Source organism: Protopterus annectens, chromosome 14.part0 (assembly GCF_019279795.1).
Source record: "Protopterus annectens isolate FY-2018-M chromosome 14.part0, PAN1.0, whole genome shotgun sequence".
Lineage (NCBI taxonomy): Eukaryota > Metazoa > Chordata > Ceratodontiformes > Protopteridae > Protopterus > Protopterus annectens.
In genome coordinates, this window is record NC_056748.1 from 1,022,846,815 (window position 1) to 1,022,855,214 (window position 8,400).

General features: G+C 40.4%; 1 protein-coding gene across 1 annotated transcript in view; it reads right to left on the reverse strand.

Annotated features, from left to right (window-relative positions):
- The window catches only part of HPSE2 (heparanase 2 (inactive)), a 2,291,060-nt gene that overhangs the window by 348,187 nt on the left and 1,934,473 nt on the right, over positions 1 to 8,400 (reverse strand). The gene's annotated exons all lie outside the window — the stretch shown is intronic.

The window sequence follows — 8,400 nt, forward strand, 5'->3', positions numbered from 1 at the left end:
TGTCAGCAGCTGGGCAGAAGCTCACCCCTAATACAGAGCTACAAGCATGGACATGCAGGACATAAATGAGGTAAATTATCGGTGATAGTAACATTTCTGTCTTTATGACTGGGATTTCATAGGCTTTATATTATGTAGTGCAGTTACATGGACTTTCATCATATACAGGCTGGAAATGTTTAATTTTGCCATGCATCACTGTGCAAGGAGCACAGATGCAATACATACATACATATGTACGATACGTGTGAATGAATGTATAATGATATGTAGATGAAAACAGATATCAAAATAAACCTTAAAACTCCACAATTTTAACACCATCTCAGACATACTAATCCAGCTAATCTTCTCCCATCAACTGCTACACTGCCAGGCCTCCTTTACCCCATCCAACAAGCAGAACTAATGATTAACCACCTAACATCCACCCCTTTACCATAACCACCATCTACTGACTTTATCCCTCATAATTGTGCTTATGTATATATTTCTAGTTTAACTTCTGTTTATATTCTACTAGTCTGTTGTAACTTGAAATAACTATACACTGAACAAACACACTGTACTATACAGTATTTTTTCTTTTCTACTCATCTGCTGAATTACCTTTGGGTCCAGTTTGGATCAGTCCATTACTATTATCAGCAAACCTAACTGTGTGTGTGTCTTTCGGCTTTTCCCGGTTAGGGGTCGCCACAGTGGAACTCTGGTCCGCTAATGATTGGCAGTAGAGTTTTACGTGCTGGCTTGCCGGGCCTAACGCACAACCTTCAACGAAGGAACGCCCGTTCATGCATGTCGCCACACAGAAGACGCTCTGAGAATCGAACGGGCAACGTCTAACTGTGAGGTGACAATGCTACCGCAGCACCACCACCGCAGTTATCAGCAAACCTAACTAAATAATTAAATAAAATGAGGCTGTAATGATATGCAAATTTATACTAGATGGATGATGATGTAATTCATAATCATATGTAGGGGAAACTGCATGCCAATGTGCACCTAATTATAAGAGGATAAAGCAAGAGGATAAAGCACCCCAAAATATCAGAGCTGTAGACTGTGAGAATGCTAAGGATAGTAGCTATGGTAATGCAAAAGCATACATTGTTACCTCCAGCTGATATGTGTAAGATGGTATCTGGTGCCAAAGGAAATGGAATTGCCAGTGAGTGGCAAACTACAGTTTTAATGACCAGAGAATTATTGATCAGTCCTAAGTGGACTGGTACATTACAGAGGTCTTGGTTGAGGTCACAAAAGCAAATAATTCAGAGAGATTTGTGGCCTTCCTATTCTTGTGAACACCAAGGTATATATAGATGCTTCTACTCCAGCTATAGTGATCCTTTAGAGATCAAAATGGGACATGTTGAGTATTTCATAGGCCTCCTCCTCTAGAATACTCAGCAGGTTCCTTGACAAAATAATGCTACATGTGGATGAGCATATAGGATTTCATACCACACTGCAAGGGACAGCTACAACCATGCATGCCTCCTATACTACTGTCCACCTTCCTGAGGTACTGGGTGTCACTGTAGTAATAAATATTCCATCTTACATGCACTCTAAAAGATATGTGACCATCAGACCACTCATTACACTGTACCTGGACTCCATGTCCTCAAAGAGCAGCTAGCAGTGCTTGTTGGTCTTCTCATGAATGCCATCCTACAAGGCAGGCTCCATCATGGAATGGACAGCTACAAAGTGGACCTAGATGATAGTTTTAAACATTTCCTGACTGATCCTAAGTGGCATCCACATGTCAGGGGCCTTCTGTGTTATGTGATGGCATTGGACACCCTTGTAAGGCTGCAATAATATGAGTATACACACATCAGGCACATGCATTCATTTCCTGCCACAGCAACAGGGAAAGAATCATTGGCACTGGTAAACCACCATGGGTAGCCCCACAATGGGGATGGTGACTTAGGGTCATCTACAAGTGAGGCCATGCCTTCACCCTGTTCTTTGATGATGTTTACTCAGGATGGAGTGGCATGGTGTCATCTGACCATGTTTCAAGCATTTCTGTCCTGTCATCGTCATCAGCCTTTGCATGGATGTCAACATCTGCCTGTTGTCATGCCCCAGCCTCTATAGTGATTACCATAGTAGCAGTCTGCCCCACAGATACATAATAGACAGATCACAGTGAGAATAAGTACCTGTGATAACCACTGTGGCTCTAAGACATACATGTTAAGGGTTATCATGAAAGATATACCATACAATCAAAACCTACCTCAATTTCTATATTGACATACATGTATACCTGCATTTCCTCTGACAAAACACAGAGTACATGGTGTGTTCAGTCTATTGCCCATGGCTACAGTGGCACTATCCAGTAAATTATTGCAACTATTATTAACTTGGAGCTTCATTCATCAAGATCTGAGAGAGTTGTTCCACCATGATGCCAGTGTCCAATTTACAAGGGACAAGATTAGGTACTGTTGGCCCCCTGCAGTAGTACCAGGAATGTGTCTGTCTCTGTTAGCTGATATATCTGCCCATAATGATCTTGCCTTTACCTTGAAGCAGTATAGGATGGCAGTGCCACATTTATGGTACTGTTGTACTATGCAATTCTGTCCATCCAAAGCACTGAAATTTGCCACACCTGGTCTTCTAAAGGCTGGCCAGCAACTCTTCCATGGGTTTTGTGTGCCTGCAGCAGGATTTTATTTTCAACAGCACTGAAAATGTCCAGCCTCTACTGTCATGTAATGTATGTATGGTATATCTCGAGACATGTAGATAACTCTGAACACAAGAAACATAGCTGTAGGCTCTGTATTGCTGGGAGTGGAAGAATGACTGCAACAGACAAAGAGGTACCAATTCCATGCTATAAGTGATGGGGAAGTTATGAAGCTATATATCGGTGTAGTAAGAGGGATGAGGGAATACAGCTTGGATGGCCATGATATCAAGATAGGCCATCTTTGAACATGCCTATCATACCATATGGAGATGGTGTGACCTACCTTATCCTGTGGTGCTAGTTACAATATTTTTAATGACTATACAAGTGTATCCCTTTAGTGTAATACTGTAGAGCTGGGTCACCTGTATTTCCTTAGGTGACCTCAATGTTTGCAACTTGGATGACTGGCAGTCATCCCAGTTGCAAACATTGAGGTCACCTAAGGAAATACAGGTGACCCAGCTCTACAGTATTACACTAAAGGGATACACTTGTATAGTCTTTAAAAATATTGTAACTAGCACCACAGGATACGATAGGTCATACCATCTCCATATGGTATGGTAGGCATGTTCAAAGATGGTCTATCTTGATATCATGGGCTAATTTGCAGCAGTACAATAGATGTACACAGGATGCATGCAGGCATACATTTTATTATTGCTAGGCTTATGTAAATGGAATACCTGTATAAAAATGCATATCCCGAAGAAGGTAGACAAAGGCTGTATATCATATGTTTGCAGACCATTGTGCATCTCTTCAGAACTGCCTTTAAGTGCTGAAACTTTTGCTCTCTCTCAAAACCCTGCAGAGTACTTCTGTAAAACAGCATTCCAAATGTAGATGGGTTAGCATTACATATGGTTACACATTTTCTGCCTATGCAATTTCATACCTATTTGCACAGCACATGAAACCAGATGTGATGAATGTCTACACATTGATAGATCCATAGTTGTTTCTTTCCTTCATCTACAAACTGCTTTAACATGTTGCCATGCATCTGTGACATGAACTGTAGCTTTGTACTTGGTTCAATGCCAACATCTCTTGGTAACATGTTCCTACAGTAGACCTGCATGACGTACACTCATTTCTGAGCTGCTGCAAGCTGGACTACCACCTATTCAGAACTCACACTATACGCATTATTTATTACCATTTTATTCCTTAGGAATTTGCTAGCATTTTCTGAGGATTTTTATATGGCAGATAGCACCTGCATGTGTGGGTCATAGAAATCCTTGTTCTATATACAATTGTTAAAATTATGCATGCCGTATGTCCATAGGGCTTACAGTAATACCTCTGTCTTCTCTTTGGTGAACATTCCAGCCATTGTCTTTCCCTCAAGTCACATGAAAAGGTATGCACATCTGTAAATGGCATATGGATTAGTGTGTGTGTGTGTCAGCAGATTCTTATGCCTCAGCACACTTCCCTTATTTGCATTTGTTGGTCACATCACTATGTGCTAATAGGAGTTAGGCTTGCAGGTTATGTGACATTTCTTTGCATGGACAATTGGTTGGGCACACATGACTGAAGTGTAGTTTGACAGCAGAGACGCATGGCTGCAGAAAATTCAGTGTGGCCACACAGAAAAGCAAACACCACTCTGCCCACAGGTGAAGTAACCATTTGCAGGGAAAAGGATGGACTGGAACATGTGTGAGCTGTCTGAAGTGGACCTTCCATGGACACAGAATTAGGTGGAGACTTGGCACTGGCAGCTGAAAGTCTTAATAGGATGGCTGTCTGTACATCTTTCCAAACTTCTTATCATGCTATAGCTAAAAAAAAATGTAATGGATGGCAGGAGAGATTCTCTGTTCAGGTGTCTCCATAGGACACTCATTGTGTCTAGGAAGCATCACCTGCTGTAGATATCTGCCAGCTTTCTGCTACAGTGCCTGCCATGACGAAGGACATTATTGTCTTCCCTGCACTTGGTTAATTGAGCTCAACTGCAGATTACAGACTGACGTTCCTGTCTGGAACTGGTGAGAGTGTAAACAAAAAGAAGGGAGATGGGGGGTGCTAAGCAAAAGATCTGCTCAGGTAGAGAAGATGCTATTAAACATGATAATTAGTAGAGCACTTAAAATATCTCATGCTATCTGGAAGTTCAAAAAGATTAGGTAATGGAAAGGCAGTTTACAAAATTAACAATGTGAACAAAATATGTAGGGCTGTGAATGCTCTCTGCATATATGAAGATTTCATAAAAGCAAATAAAATACACATAAATGCCCATGTTCTTTTGAATTCATTTTCTTGATGTAAGACCATTTAAACTGGTGTCATAATTCACCAATGACTGTACCAAGCAGTTACAGAGTGGAAGCAAAAATGTCTGCGTACAACTCACATGTCTGATTGTGATAAAAAACAGATGCAGTAAAATATTCTATTGATTTACACAAAGGTACACCAGTCCTACAAAGGAAGACTAATATAGCAATAACCCATGCCTGGGTGTGGGTAATGCTAAATTTACCCACGGTTGGCGTGGTTTGGTCCCGAGGCGCCCGGGACCAAACAAAGCCAACCGTGGGTAAATTTAGCATTACCCACACCCAGAAGTGGGTTATTGCTATTATACCATGACATTATTTAAGAAAAGAAACTGTTACTTTTCTTAAATAATGGCATAGTATAATGCCTGTTTACTGCCCTTCCGCAGATGTCTGGCATCCGCGGCAGTTCTGATGTACTGCGAGCCTGCGCAGTACATCAGAGTTGTGAAAGCAGCGGAGAAAGCAAGATCTCCGTTGCTTTTTTAGTGTCTTGCTATGTTAAATGAGTTTAACATAGCGAGACAGTTTTAAAATAAGCAACGGACATCTCCGTTGCTTATTTTAAAACTGTCTCGCTATGTTAAACTCATTTAACATAGCGAGACTAAAAAGCAACGGAGATCTTGCTTTCTCCGTTGTTTTTAAACACTGTTCGCTATGTTAAATGGGTTTAACATAGCGAGACAGCTTTAAAATAAGCAACGGAGATCTCCGTTGCTTATTTTAAAGCTGTCTCGCTATGTTAAACCCATTTAACATAGCGAGACAGTGTTTAAAACGAAGTTATACTAATGGAAAAAAGTCCAGGCGACCGGACCTTTTTCCATTAGTATAACTCGATTTACAACGGGCACGCTGGCCAATCAGCGTGCACGTTTTTGGGGGGGGTCATGGTATAATAGCTGTTTAACTTGATCATGACAGCCAGGGTCAGCTATTCCCATCCACATATAGCCCCTATATATAGCTCCACTGTTGACTGTGTACACTGCAGATGTCTGACTCTGCTAACGCTAAATAAATAATTATGAACACAATAATACATTTCAAGTATGTTTTACATAAACATGCAGTAGCCCAAATATTCCAATGTGTTTCACAGAAATACAAACTAGTCCTGCAAAGGTAGAATGTTTAAATTGAGCAAACAAGAGGGTTAGTTACTTTCATCCGCAGAAAGTCACCACCTCCCACACACAACAGATACAGGCAATTTGCTGAATACACTCATCCAGCTCTGATAGAAATACCACTTTACAACCTTTTAGTGTAAAAAGTCAATGACAAATCCAAACAATAATAAAGACCAAAGACCCAGAATAAGAGACGGATTTAAGTATCATTCTTATATACCCAAAAAGTTGCTAGAAAATAGCTATTGTGTTAGTCCGCTGTTTCTGACAGACATGAAGTCTGAAACACTAATGCCTGTCATTATTTAGTGACTATAATCCTTAACAGTTTGCTACAAAACCACAAATTTTAAGAGGAACAGACCAAAAAATATGAGGTAAAATCAGTGACATGCTGTGAAGCCAGAAACATTTTTGAACGATGTAATTTCAATTTTGTTTCGTACAAACCATAGCTACAAGTATTCCAACATATTTCACACAAATATAGATTAGTCTGCAAAGTTAAATGATTAACTAAGCAAAGAACCAGAAGATAAATTACCTTTATCCTCAAACAATTCCACCACACCTGTAGTACTCAACATCCTAACCAAACAAGCTTCAAAGTACCTAAATCAAGGAATGGAAGGTTCTGGAACAATCAGGATGAGACCCAAAAAGAAGAGGTATAACAGAACCAGGAAAAGAGACTACAGAGCTGGAATTACTGCCAGATTAAGAACAAACCCTCACAGGCCTGCACTTCCCTCAATTCTCTTAGCAAATATATGCTCATTAGACAACAAGATGGACCTTCTCAAGCTAGAGCTCACCACCACAAACAAGGTGAGAAATTCCTGTCTTGGTTAAATAACAGGATTAGTGATAGTGCTGCAAGCCTTGATGATTTCACTTTGTTCAGAGCTGATAGGAACCTAGCTCTGTGTGGAAAAACTAAGCGAGGCAGAGTGTGCATTTTTGTGAATGATAGCTGGTGCAAAAACTGTAACATTGTGAATGAACATTGTTCTGTAAATGTGGAATTTCTGATACTAAAATACAAACCTTTTTATGTGCCCAGAGAACAAAATGGTGTCTATGTAGCAGCTGTATATATACCACTGAATGCTAACATCACTGAAGCATTGACTATACTGAATAATACTATGTGAGCTGCAATGCAAGAATTCTGACTGTGCATTTATGAAAGCTGGTGACTTCAACAAAGCAGATCTCAGGGAGGTGCTACCCAATGACTACCAAATTGTGGATTTTCCCACAAGGGGAGAAAATACTCTGGTCATCGTTTACACTGACACAAAAGGGGCATATAGAGCTGTACAACAACCAAACCTGGTTGGCTCTGATCACATCTCCATAAAACTAATAACAGCTTACAAAAATATCTTGATCAGGGATAAGCCCACTGTGAAACAAATTAAGGTCTGGCATGAAGGAGCTATGGAAAGTCTCAGGGACTGCTTTGATAATATAAACTGGGATGTCTTCAGGGAGGCAGCCACAGTGAACAATCTGGTGAACATAGATGAATGTACTGAGACAACTATGGCTTATATATCCAAATGCATGGAGGATGAAATGAACATCAAAAAAATTAAAGTAAGAGCCAACCAAAAACCATGACTAAACAGCAAGGTGTACAAATTACTGAGGGCAAGAAACACTGCTTTCAGGGCAAAGGATAAGAATGTTCTAAGTGTGGAAAGGGCTAATCTAAAAAAGGGCATCAAGAAAGCCAAGAGGGAGTATGGACAGAAGATACAATGATGCTTTGAGGATGTAAAAGACTCAAGAAGCCTGTGGCATGGTATTCAACAGCTGATTGACTACAATAAGAAGTCAGTTCAGTGTGATGATAGCACTGAATTTATGGACAATCTAAACATATTTTATGGTGGGTTTGAAGAGAAAAACAACCTGGAGGCTGTAAAGCTTCTCAATGACCAAAAGGAGGCAGTAGTCAACTTCAGTGCTGTGGATGTAAGGAACCAACTGAGAAAAGTGAACCCCAGGAAGGCTGCTGGCCCTGATAACATTCTGGGGAAAGTATTGAAAGGTTGTGCAGACCAACTCAGCATAGTCCTGATGGATATGTTCAATACCTCTTTTGTGCAGGAAAAAGTACCAGCATGCTTTAAAGTTTCCAACATAATCCCTCTGCCCAAAAAAAGCCAACCCTACCTGCCTAAATGATTGCAGACTGGTGGCCCTGACATCAAATGTAATGAAATGC